The 12,796-nt window shown below is 45.3% G+C and overlaps 1 non-coding gene across 1 annotated transcript; it reads right to left on the reverse strand.

Moving 5' to 3' along the window:
- Positions 1 to 10,645: 10,645 nt before the first annotated feature.
- Positions 10,646 to 10,717, reverse strand: trnaq-uug (transfer RNA glutamine (anticodon UUG)). The gene has a single exon. It is a non-coding gene; the product is annotated as a tRNA-Gln (tRNA).
- Between the last annotated feature and the right edge of the window lie 2,079 nt (positions 10,718 to 12,796).

Consider the following 12,796-nt stretch of genomic DNA (forward strand, 5'->3'; position numbering starts at 1 on the left):
TGAGTTATTTAGAGGTTGAGGGAGAGGTGATCAGGTGGTCCACATGATGGTGGAGGTGATGAACTGTGAGTCCATCATGGCTCCACTCTCACCCCCATTGTAGTGTTCTTGGTTCACTCTGCCATGGCCCAATGTTGAAGGTTGACTGTCTCATTCAGGTTCAACCCTTTGTTAGACCCTATTAAGTCACTGACTCCTGCAAGGACAAACTGTAATCCTCCTTAGTAGCTTTGGTTCCTCCTCAGCACAGAAAGTCCATTCACTGATGTAGGAACTGGAAAACTTAGAGCTCCGGTCCTTGGTTCCTTCCTCCATTGAGCAGAACAAACACAGAACAGAGAGCAGTTCCTCCTACAGTTCTCAGAAAGTCTGAGGGCACCAAAGAAAGGAGGGAAATGCAATCAATGTTGAATTCATTTACATTTCTTATATTTGATCAAAGCTAGAACTTAATAAGCTGCCATCAACCTTGATGACCAACTCCTTCACTGTGTAGTTCAAAGTCTCTGGTTTGATTTGTGTCAGGACTTCAGAAGCTCCAATCCTCTCTAAGTTCTAGTGAGAGTGGAAGAGATTATAAATGAGAGAAGCAGGGCCCTCACTCAGAACTGAACCAGCTCAGTTGGGAGAGCCTTAGACTGAAGATCTAATGGTCCCTGGTCCGATCCCAGGTTTCAGCAGAGGAGCAGCATTGACTTTACTTTCCAGTGGAGGAACTGCAGACATGAAGGAAACTAACATCTTGTCCTGTGCATTCTTGAGACATTCAGGACATTTTTGGAGCCTCTTGTTGGATTTTGCCACAGAGAATCAGAGCCAATCAAAAGCCTGGTGGACTTCAACATGGAGGACTGAACAAGTCAAGAAAGCATCAGTTTGACCTTCACAGGTGTTTCTGTTCCTGTCTCAATGCTGTAGAAAGAGCCTGAGGAGCTCAGACGGTAGAGCATCAGACTTTTAATCTGAGGGTCCAGGGTTCAAGTCCCTGTTCAGGTGCTGTGGAGGTTCCAGTGTTTGACAACATGGTACTGGATGAAGTTTAGTGTTGAACAAACTGTCATCATCAAAAGTAGAAGTGTTCTTGTCTTGACGCTGTGAGACAGTCGCTAGAAAAGTGACCAACAATAATTTCATGTGGCATGAAATTAACAAAAGACCACAAATGACACTGGTCAAGTTAATTTTATTTGTATTGAACCAAATCACAACAAAGTTCTCTCATGACTCTTTACTAGTAGAGCAGGTCCAGCACCAAACTCCTTCAATGAACCTCCACCCAACAATTCTCCACCAGCAGCACATCCTGCAACAGTGGTGATGAAAACCTTCCTTTTAACAGGCAGGAACGTGGAGCAGATCCAGGATCAGTGGTAAGGGATGTTTGCTTTGACCGGTTGGGGGGAAAGAGAGCAGGAGAGTGGGGAAGAGACAAAGACAGAGAATGGAGGAAGACAGATAAACAGAAGGAAAGAGAGGGACAGAGATAAAGAGAGAGAGAAGTGAAGAGACTGATGGACAGACAGGAGAAGTAGTGAAGGGTGAATGAGGCGTCATGAAGCCTGTGGACGCCATGACACTGTGTTACTGTCACTGAATACTGACACCTGCTGGACTGTAAACTTCCCTGCAGGCTTGACCGACTGAACTGACACTGATTTGATGACCCGTGAACACAATGAGATCATTGAAGTCTTTGCGTTCCTACTGGATCGTTCCATGTCTTTGAACAATGGGACCATGATGTGAAAGTCTCAGTGAAAGTGATGGGAATGAGGACGCTTTGTTTTTACAATTTTTAATAAAAAAAGTTTTTCCAACGTTTTCAAGTCAAGTCTGTTGGGTTTCTTGAAGCGATTTCTCCTGCCGTGGAGAACACACGCTCACATGGCCCTGATGATGACGGCCTGCACAGGAAGTCTGTGGCCAGCAGGAAGAGGCTGGGACAGGCAGTCTGCTGGCTCTTCAGTGCACCAGAGGATCTTGAGTCCGTCCAGTATCTGCTAGTATCACTGTACTTGCTGTACTTGATGTACTCGCTGTACTTGATGTACTCGCTGTACTTGATGTACTTGATGTACTCGCTGTACTTGCTGTACTTGATGTACTCGCTGTACTTGATGTACTCGCTGTACTTGATGTACTCGCTGGAGTTCCACTTCTTCCAAGTCTCCCCACTTCATCATCCAAGTGCTGCCACAGGTCATTTAAAGAAAAAACAAACAAACAAACAAACCGTCCTTTTAGTACAATTTCCAAAAACCAACACGATGATGAACAACATGGCTGATGGGGCTGAGAGAGCTGTGATGGAAACGAAGCTGCAACAGACGCGCGAACCAGAGGGAGGAAACCACGGCGTTTCACTGCTTTACATTTAGAATCTCACGCCAAGCCGGGGAAGCAGGTCCTGAATCAGTCACGTGGTCACTGCCGGCTGAAGAGGCTTTGGACGTCACCACATACGTCATCAATATGCGCTTCACAAAACGACAAGAAGACGCGGGAAGCTTTGAACACAACAAGGAAAGAAGGAGAAGTCCGTGAACCCCCGGCCTCGGTCTTTGTCTCCTGAAGGCTGAGTGGCGCCGGTAGAACCTCAACATGTGCGCCGCGCAGCTGCTGCGGGTGTCGGTCCAGGAGCGGATCCTCGCCGCCGCTGAAGACTTCCTGCTGCAGCTGGGAGAAGGAGACTCAGCGGCTGGAGTCCCGGTGCTGAGAGCGCTGCTCACCGAGCGGCTGGCGGCGGCCGCGGAGCAGATCGTGGCTCTGCTGGAGGAAACCGTGGCGGAGTACGAGCGGGAGAACCGCCGGCAGAGGTTGCTGCTCGATGCCGTGCTGAAGCCCCGAGTCAGGCTGGACAGAGCAGGTGAGTCCCCGCAGGGACCTGCTGGGCCCCTCATTCCTGGGTCCTGTTAAGAAGCCCTGCCTTAACAATCAGTAGCAGCGTGTTACCATTGAACTGAACCACAACAACACCTCGCCTGAATGACGTTCACACTGGATCACCAACTGCTGCTAACTTGTGGACCAGAATGTGAACCAGGCTCCAGCTGCATTGTTACCAACATAAAGGGAAGTTTTAGGAACTCAGGAAACAAAGTCGACCTGAAACAATTGGTTTATTTCCTGTTGTTACTGATTTAATTTAAAACCTTCAAAGAAATGCATACAACATGACAATTAACACCTCAACATCAAAACAGTCAGCGCGCACACACACACACACACACACACACACACATGTCAGCAGTCTCTCTGTCTCCTGCAGCAAGTCACATGATATCCAAATGAGTCCTGTCAGAATGAACCAATGTTACAGCAGCTTTAGTGGACAAAATCCAAAGGCAAACCTCCTGCAGACACCAGTGAAGCTCTGTTGTTTCATTTCAATGCAGTTTCAGTCCAGATCAGTGAGTCCAGAGCTGCTAGCTTGACAGCTAAACACGGAGCATCACAACACTCAGCAGGACCCTGGCTGGAGTCGTTCTGCCAGCTTGAAGTGACGTCACTCATGCAGCTCTTTGAGTGTCTCAGTGGTTCAGACCTCCAGTGCTCCAACATGAACAGGAACCTTGAAGACCATCAACCATTCATCAACAGCACAGAACAATGAGAAGAGTTTCCACTTCAAAATAAAAGGCCATCACACTGTTACTACTACAATATTACAGTATTAGAGGTTTAGAAAGTTCACCAAATTAAGAGTAAAATGATATCATAGGCATTGACTCAGCTACATGTGGAATACAAATGCAGAGCCAGAAAACCTGGAGAGAACCCACGTAGGAACAGGGAGAACATGCAGACTCACACAGAAAGATCCTGTTTCTGAGCCGGGGCTTGAACCCAGAACCTTGTTGCTGTGAGGTGACAGGTTGAACCACTGCACCACTGTGCCTCCTATAATGGAAACTATACAGGCCTATTAAAAAGTTATTTTTGTTCACTGCCCAGCCGGCCTGGGCTGGACCGGCCATTCAAGAATTGTCCCACTTTTCCCAGTGGAGAGGACGTCCCTGGACCCCACACACTGACCAGGACACTGGGAGGCGGCACTCATGCTAATGGTAGCCAGCAAGTGTCTCTGGTCTTGTTGTGTCTGTAATGCGGGCCATTGTGTTCCAACTGAGCAGGAATGTAAAAACATAGAAGATTTTAATAGCTGACGGCTATTTGGTGTTGTTAGAGTGGTTAAACCTCACCTTGTGATTATGAATGGACAAAAACATTCAGTGGAGGGGACCAGTGACCTTTGACCTGGGTGACCCAACGTTGATCCAAGCATCTGAAGCCAGCGTTTCTGTTCCCAGTTTGCTGACTGGTCCTCAGTAGCAGGACGTCTCTTTTCATTGAGTTGATTTCTGTTTCTGTCTGTTGCTCCGCTGTTTCAGAGTCAAATGAAGAGATTTCTGATGTTGCTGTTTGTGTCCTGCAGATGTGGAGCAGCTGCTGGTGATTAAAGAAGAGGTTCCCCCTGAGCTGCAGGACCCAGAGCCCCCCCACATTAAAGAGGAGTGGGAGGAGCTCAGGATCAGTGAGGAGGGAGGGCAGCTTCAAGGGCAGGAGGAGGCTGATATCACCACGTTCCCCTTCACTCTGGTCCCTGTGAAGAGTGAAGGAGACGAAGAGAAACCTCAGTTCCCACAGCTTCATCAGAGTCTAACTGAGGAGAACTTGAAAGAAGAGTCTCTGAGCAGCAGCCCAGTTCATCCTCTGAAAACAGAAGCTGATGGAGAAGAGTGTGGAGGACCAGAACCAGAACCAGCCAGCAAGGTAGATCCAGATCCACTTGTACAACCTGAGACTGATGACCAGATATCAGACTCTTCTGAAGCTGAGACTGAAGTCAGTGAGGATGATTGGGTCAGACCTGATAACACGGCCACCTCAAGGAGGAATTTGCTTCAGAAACTGAGCCCAGGACAGGAAGTGACTCATTGCAGCTCAAAAGAGCAAAGAGTTAAGACTGAAAGAGAATCAGATATCGTCAGGAACGTGAACTTTGGTCCTTCTGAATCTGAGACAGAAGTCAGTGAGGATGAGCGTCCTTTTAGGTGCTCAACATGCAGTAAAGGTTTTAGGAACAGAAGGAGTTTGAATAATCACATGAGAACACACACTGGGGAGAAACCATTCCCATGCTCAGTTTGTGGCAGAAGATTCTCAGAAAAGGGTAATTTGAGAAGACACACTGGAGAGAAACTATTCCCCTGCTCAGTTTGTGGCAAAAGATTCTCAGAAAAGGGAGGTCTGAAAATACACATGAAAATGCACAATGGGGAGAAACCATTCCCCTGCTCAGTTTGTGGCACAAGATTTTCAGAAAATGGGCATCTGAAAATGCACATGAGAACTCACACAGGGGAGAAGCCATTCCCCTGCTCCATTTGTGGAAAAATGTTCTCTGTTCAAGGATATTTGAAAAGCCACATAAGAACACATACTGGAGAGAAACCATTCCTCTGCTCAATTTGTGGCACAAGATTCTCAGAAAAGAGATATCTGAAAAACCACATGAGGACACACACTGGAGAGAAACCATTCCCCTGCTCAGTTTGTGGAAAAAGATGGTCAGACAGTGGAAATCTGAAAAAACACATGAGAACGCACACTGGGGAGAAACCATTCCCCTGCTCACTTTGTGCTAAAAGATTCTTGATAAAGGCACAACTGAAAAATCACATAAGAACGCACACTGGGGAGAAACCATTCCCCTGCTCAGTTTGTGCTAAAAGATTCTCGGTAAAGGGACACCTGAAAAGACACATGAGAATGCACAGTGGGGAGAAACCATTTTTCCAAACATGACACTGAAGCCATGACAAAAGAGTGGGAGACGCAGGTTGAAAGCCAATAATGAATGTATTTAACTAAAAAAAACACCACGATAAATCAAAAATGGGCCCAGGTGCTTCCAACTACGAGGAATGAACAGCTCCCCACCCTCCAGATACCTGCTGCAACACAAGAAACATCATGAAAGACACGAGATTCTGCGTGACTTTTCTGTTAAACCTGTGTTGAGAGCTAATTTGCAGTATGCAACCAAACCAGGTTACTTTTGGATGTTGCAAAAATACATCCCTGCAATTCTTCAAAAATAATTAATAATACAAGAACACACATTAGGTTTGTTTTGCACTGGAATTGTCCTTTAAGAGCTTCACAAGCTGGGAGAAGGATTTTAAACACTACTCTGGATTTTACTGGAGGCCAGTGCAGCGAAGCTAAGATTTGCGTGATGTGCTCTCTCTTCCTAGTTTCTTGTCTATGCTTCTTGTCTATGCTTTACGCTTTATTTCTATGTGTGCACCTGCATTGTGGACCAGCTGCAGAGTCTTCAACCACTTGTTAGTACAGCCTGATAATAAAGTAAATAAAAATATATGATAATTAAGAGTTACAATCAAGCAGTGACATCACTAGATAATGTCTCTAAGGGGTTTTGGGCCAAGCACAGGAACTTCTGTCTTATCAGAGTTGAACAGTAACAAGTTATAAGTCATCCGGGCCTTCATGTCTGGAATGCATGCTTGTAGATTGGATAACTGTTGGCCTTCATCCAGCTTTATTGATAAATATAATTGAGTATCATCTGTGAAACAATGGAAATGGATGGAGTGTTTTTGAATAATATGACCTAAAGGAAGCATATATAAAGTGAAGAGTATCGGCCCCAGCACTGAACCTTGGGGAACACCGTGTTTAACTTTGGTTTGCATGGAAGATTTATCGTTAATGAGTAGGGTTGGGTTTAAAAAATCGATTTAATCCATTTGAATCAATTTTCCTTTTCATGGTTTGATATCGATTCATAAAACCCACAGATCGATTTCCAACTCGCAGAGAACAGCCTGTGTATCAACTCTGGCAGTCTCGCGTGATCAGCGTGGCAGTTTTAATGGAAAGTGATCTCGCGAGAATTTACTACCAGTCAAGCAAACATGGCGGAAGGAAGCACAACCCTGAAGGCACCCCCGGCGAGATTAAAGGCCGATGTTTGGGTGCACTTTGGTTTTAAGGACGGAGAAAACGACGACTTGGGGGGGGGGGGGGAGCAATATGCAACCTATGCAACGGGATGGTAAAGTACTGTGGGAATACGACAAATCTCCACTTGTCAAGACATCACCCAGCAGAAAACCAGTCGACACGGCTCAAACAACGCAGCCTGGAGCAGGTATAAGATAACCGAGGCTGTCGCAGTTTTTATATGCAAAGACATTCGACCTTACAGCGTCGGGGAAACGACGGTTTCCGAGGTCTCATAAAACCTTTGGAGCCGCGCTACATTTTGCCGACTTGCAAACACCTAAGTGAAGTGACAATACCAAACATGAACGCAAGCTTAAAACAAAGCATCGAAACTTCGCTTCACTCAGCAGAGAACGTAGCATTGACTTGTGATTGTTGGACGTCAAGAGCAACAGATTCATATCTGACCATTACAGCTCACTACATTAGTGACTGGGTCCTCGCATGCTATGTTCTTCAAACCAGAGCCGTGGAAACCAGCCACACAGCGAGAAAACTCAGTGAACTGTTATTCAGTGCAATAGGCGAGTGGAAGCTTACGAACAAGGTGCCAGCCATCGAAACTGACAATGCAGCAAATATTGTCCGCGCTGCGGAGATTACGGGCTTGTTGCACATTGGTTGCTTTGCACACCTTCTTAATTTAGCCTCGCAAACTGCGCTGAAAATCCCTACAGCTGCACGCTTGCTCGGCAGAGTCAGACGCATGGCTGCATTTTTTCATCGTAGCTCTACGGCGAGCCGCATCCTCAGAGAGAAACAAAGGGTGCTGGAGCTTCCTGAGCACAAGATGGTGATTGACGTGGTGACACGTTGGAATAGCTCACTGGAGATGCTGGACCGTTTCCTCCAGCAGCAACCAGCCATCTCAGCAGCTCTGCTGTCACCTGAAGTACGCAGAAACGAGAAAGATGTCTGCACGTTGACAGAAGTGGACGAAAGAGTAGCAGAGGATGTGGTCAAAGCCCTTCAGCCACTGAAAGCAGCCACTCTTGCCACGTCTGAGGAAAAATCCCCGACTCTGTCCATCATTGCACCCTTGCATGCACAACTGTTGGAAGAGATGCGCTGTGTCCCCCAGGATTCAACAGTCATCAAAGAGGTCAGGACAGCAGCAGACAACAACCTCAATTCAAGGTAAGCTTAAAAAGTATGCAGGTGAATGCGTGTGCATTCATGCACATTCATTTCCAATTAAATTATATTTAAGTGATCAAATATATCTTTTCAAGGTTCGTGCCTTGAAGGACAGGCTCTATGTTGCTTCAGCGTCAGACCCTCGTTTCAAGGCTCTGCCTTTCTTGTCTGATGAGGCCTGGAACCACACATTCTCCCGACTGGTGACTGAAGCTTCTGTTGTGGCACAGGCGGAGGCATCTAATGTAAGTTATTGACACAAAAAAAAACTTATTTCCTACAGTTTTTGTACTTTACTGTATTCAACTCAAATTTAATTTGTCTTCATTATTTTAATATTAAGCAGTTGTATTCTGAATTGTGTTCCAAGTGACTTTCCAGATCATTTTCTTGCTATTTTCAAACAGCAAACATCTGCTTTTGGTGGAAAAGAAGAAGCTGTGCCTGATCCCATTGAAGATGTTGCTCCACCAAAGAGACCAAAGGAATCCTCTGCACTGATGTCTCTCCTAGGGTCAGCCTACATGCGGAAAGACACAGTTACACAGAAAACTGTATTTGAAAAGGCCCAGGATGAAATCAAAATATACAGGGAAGTAACACCCATTCCACTCTGAGAATCCTCTCAGCTGGTGGAGAACACATGCAAAGCAGGATCCCCTATTGGCCCACCAAGCAAAACAGTACCTTTGTGTACCTGGTACCAGTGTCCCGTCCGAGCGGGTTTTTTCCACCACTGGGGATGTTGTGACGGCAAAAAGGAGCTGCCTTACTCCTCAACATGTTGATCAACTCCTTTTCATGCAGAAAAATCTTACTCTCTCCAACAAGTAAGAAAAGGGATGACAGGTCTTGAAGTTTTATGGACTTAGGTTTGTGATTATTGTTCAGAAGTTTACAAGATCTTTTTCATTCGTGTGTCAAGAAAACCCTTTAAGGAGTAATTCAGAGCTGTTTAGACTTGTAAATACTTTTCTTTTTTGCATGAATGAAAAACAAACCAAACCCAAACAGGAAGTTCAGAATGCCTGGAAAACAAGATGGAATGTCACCACTTGTCTGATGGTGTTTTTCAGTTTACATTGTATGTTTCAAATATACAGACCATGTTCCAAAAAATGGAGATATTGGCGCTATTTTAATTTGCCTACATTTATTTGAGTCAACAGATGGCTGTTAATTCTGTTCTGATGCAGTTGTCACAACCATTGTAGTGTTATTGCACAAAAGCTGTGAGACAGTTGTAGCTAAGTGAGTGTCCTGTTTATGTGTGTCATCTTTGGAGATACTTGAATAATATACATTGTATATATACATATACATAATTTACATTGTCTATCTTGTAATTTATTTTAATTTGATTTATATTCATTCATTTTTTTGTGTTGTCAGTCACTTGGTCAGGTTTAAATAAATAAATAAATGGATATCGAATTGAATCGTGAATTGAATTGAATCGGACCTCGGAAAATCGAATCAAATCGATTAGGAAAATCTGAATCGATACTCAGCCCTACTGACTGGTATTTGTTGTTAAACTGGACAGTTTGTCTGTTGAAGCTCTTTACGTTGATCTGGTTGGACACAAATCTTAGCCACTCAGATGCAGCAGCAGAAGAAGCTGTCATCCACCCTGACAGTCAGAGCATCAAGTCAAGGAAACATCACCATCTTGTAGTTCCAAACCTTCACCTGTCAGATTCAGCTACTTCTTATTGTGGGACTTTAACTTTGAACACAAACAGTGTCTCGACGCACGATGGCCCAAAAACGGCCCGCATCCCGATTGCAGATCAGCACCACACCAGACCCAGGATTGGTCCAGTTCTGATTTTACTTTAGTATTTGGCACCTTCGGATGTTCGGACCGAATCCAGTTAGTTCCACACATTTTCATTTCACCTTGGATTTTGGAGCTTTCGGGTTAAAACCTGTATTTCATGTGTGGGCCACAACCGTCATGTGTGCACCACAGCCGGATCAGGAAGCTTTCAAACGGATCTGGCCCAAAGACTCCTGCTATCTGGGCAGTGTAGATGCCAATGTAGTGGTTGGGGAAATAGTCTCTGAGAATCCAACTTGAAGGTCCTGCTAAGTGTTGTGATGCTCAAATGTTCTGTAAAATAGTTGGACCCTCAGCAGAGATGCTAGATTAGGAGTTGATGGGAGATACCAGGGTCCAAAGTCCAGGCTTGAACCTGGTTTGTGCCAGTTATTTGTCAAGCTTGCAGCGATTCTTTCCTTTTCACATCGCCGTGTCTCCTGATGACTCAGGACCAGTTGATGTCCATTTACCTGTCATGGTGACAGAGAACTTTCTCCAGCTCAACCAGGACAAAACTGAGGTCTTAATTGAAGGTGGTGGCAGCGTTGTTAGGGCCTGAGCCTCCTCCCAACCAGCCACAGCCAAGTAGCAGGAGTTGGCCATAGAAAAATCCAATTCCTCTTTCAAAGTCCATCAGAGACCTGCTGGAGGTTCCACCGAGATTTGAACTCGGATCACTGGATTCAAAGTCCAGAGTGCTAACCATTACACCATGGAACCAGTCTAAGAAAAAGACATGAGTGAGAAAAATTATGGCGCTTATCATGTAGGAGGGACTACAGTGGTTGTCTGGTTTTAATTTTCACAAACATCCATCCATTCATCCATTGTCTTCCGCTCATTCCTGTTAATGGTTGCAGACTCCTTTTTCAGAGCTGGAACCTTCCTCTTGTGTCAGCTTCATGTTCCCATCTCTATGGTAACGGTCAGTTTTGACCCACGTCTTCAATCAGCTGTCAAATAAACTAAAACAATTTTCTATCATGGTTCAGGTTAACAAAATCCTCATCAACTTCTCTGGTCCAATCACATTTATGTTGGCACACAGAGAACAGATCTAGAGTCAGAGCTGAGACTTCAGTCTAAGCACCTTAAGCTGGAGGAGAAGAAGCCCTGATTTCTGGGTCTCAGTCTTTTTACTCTCTTGGCTCCACCCACACAGGGCAGGAGAACATCCTCATAGTGAGTCAGTATTTTTCCATGTTTAACCCAATCAGCTCTCAGTGGTTAAGAACAGGTGAGTTAGTGAGTGTGGTTCGTTCTAATCTGATGTCCAAGCTGCAGGGAACAGCAAAGCCAAACAGTACAGAAGCCTTTCAGCATTCATGCAGACTGGAAAGAGGCTGAAATGCTCCCTGCTTCTGGAAGGAGCAGAGATGGAGCCAGAAAAAACACAGAATTTACCCAGACTCTGATTTGAACTAGCAAGAGACTCAAGCTGGTCATGAAGTATGATTGGCTGCCTCTTCGTGATGTCATTCACACACACCTGTATAATCAGGATGTGAGCTGAGGGGGGGGAGATCGATGAGTCCTGGAGACGTTCAATAATGTCCACAACTTTGGCACCAGGAAGACAGCAGGTGATGGCACCTGGGAGTTCAACAGACCTGATGATTGAACCACCAATCACAAGGATTTCAGCCTCCATTGTAAACAGAGAGTTTAGATGAGAGAGAACCTGCTGTCAGCCTCACCAGTCAGGGCAGTGGCAGAGGCAGCAGAGTTGAATGAAGGAGGACCACCTGGCAGGTCTCAGCTGGAGGTGATGACATCACTGGCCTCAGTCCTCACCAGTGCTCTGCCTAGCAACAGGGACGATGGAGAGAAACCAGTAGTAGCACTCTGAGAGTTGCAGGCAGCAGGAGAGAGACCATGACAGAGTCACCCATGGGAAACTTTTGGATCCACTCAGGACAAGCTGGACAGACACAGATCAAAGTCAGAATTGATGATGATGTCATCAGGGCTTTGATGGTGTCTTTATTTGTACCTAGAATTCTGTCTTTGATGTCAGGAGGACATGAAAGAAACACAACTGAGGAAAGAAGAGGAGAACATTCAGCTTCATTGGAAACACTTGAACTGTTGAACAGTAGAATTTGTTTGAAACAGTTTACAACACTGAGTGACAGGATTGAAGAGGGAAGAGTTTTGTATTTTCAGTTTAATTCTAACTTTAAACTGTGGATGAACATTTTTAGTAGTTCATATTCTAACATACAGAGGAAGTCATGTCATTCCCTTTTTAAAAAAAGAAAAAACATGTGAAGCTCTTCCCCCCAGCTCCAGATGGACAGACAGACATGAGAGAGGCACGGAAGCAAAGAAGTGTTGTGCTCCTCTCCAGTGCTCTGGTGTTGTTGTGTTCTTCTCAGCTCCATCATGAAGACCTGCTGGCACTGGGAGCTGGTGGAAGTTTGCAGCTCTCACTGGAAAGTCCTGAGGCTCCTCCCACTCTGAAGCAGGCAGTTGCTCCCAGCCAGCCCACACTTTCACTCTCTGGTGTAGGAGTGAAGAACAAAATCAGAATCAAGAACCATCTCTCTTTCATTGGGGCTCCTTTCTCCTTGTTCTGATCCAGAAATTCAACAGCTTCTATCATTGATTTGACAGGAAATGTTGATGACACACTGGGATTTTTGTTCTCCTGCTGTCACTGTCAAGTGCAGCTTAACATGAGAGGTAGCAGGATCATTCATGTGTTCATGTTTCCAGCAGACAAGGAGGAAACCTGGGAGGACTTCAGTGACTTTGATCACTGGTTCTCACTTCATCTTCTCAGTATAAAGTTCAAAG

Source organism: Aulostomus chinensis, chromosome 1 (genome assembly GCF_037954235.1).
Source record: "Aulostomus chinensis isolate RoL2024-O1b breed Wild chromosome 1, RoL_Achi_v1.0, whole genome shotgun sequence".
Classification (NCBI taxonomy): Eukaryota; Metazoa; Chordata; class Actinopteri; order Syngnathiformes; family Aulostomidae; genus Aulostomus; species Aulostomus chinensis.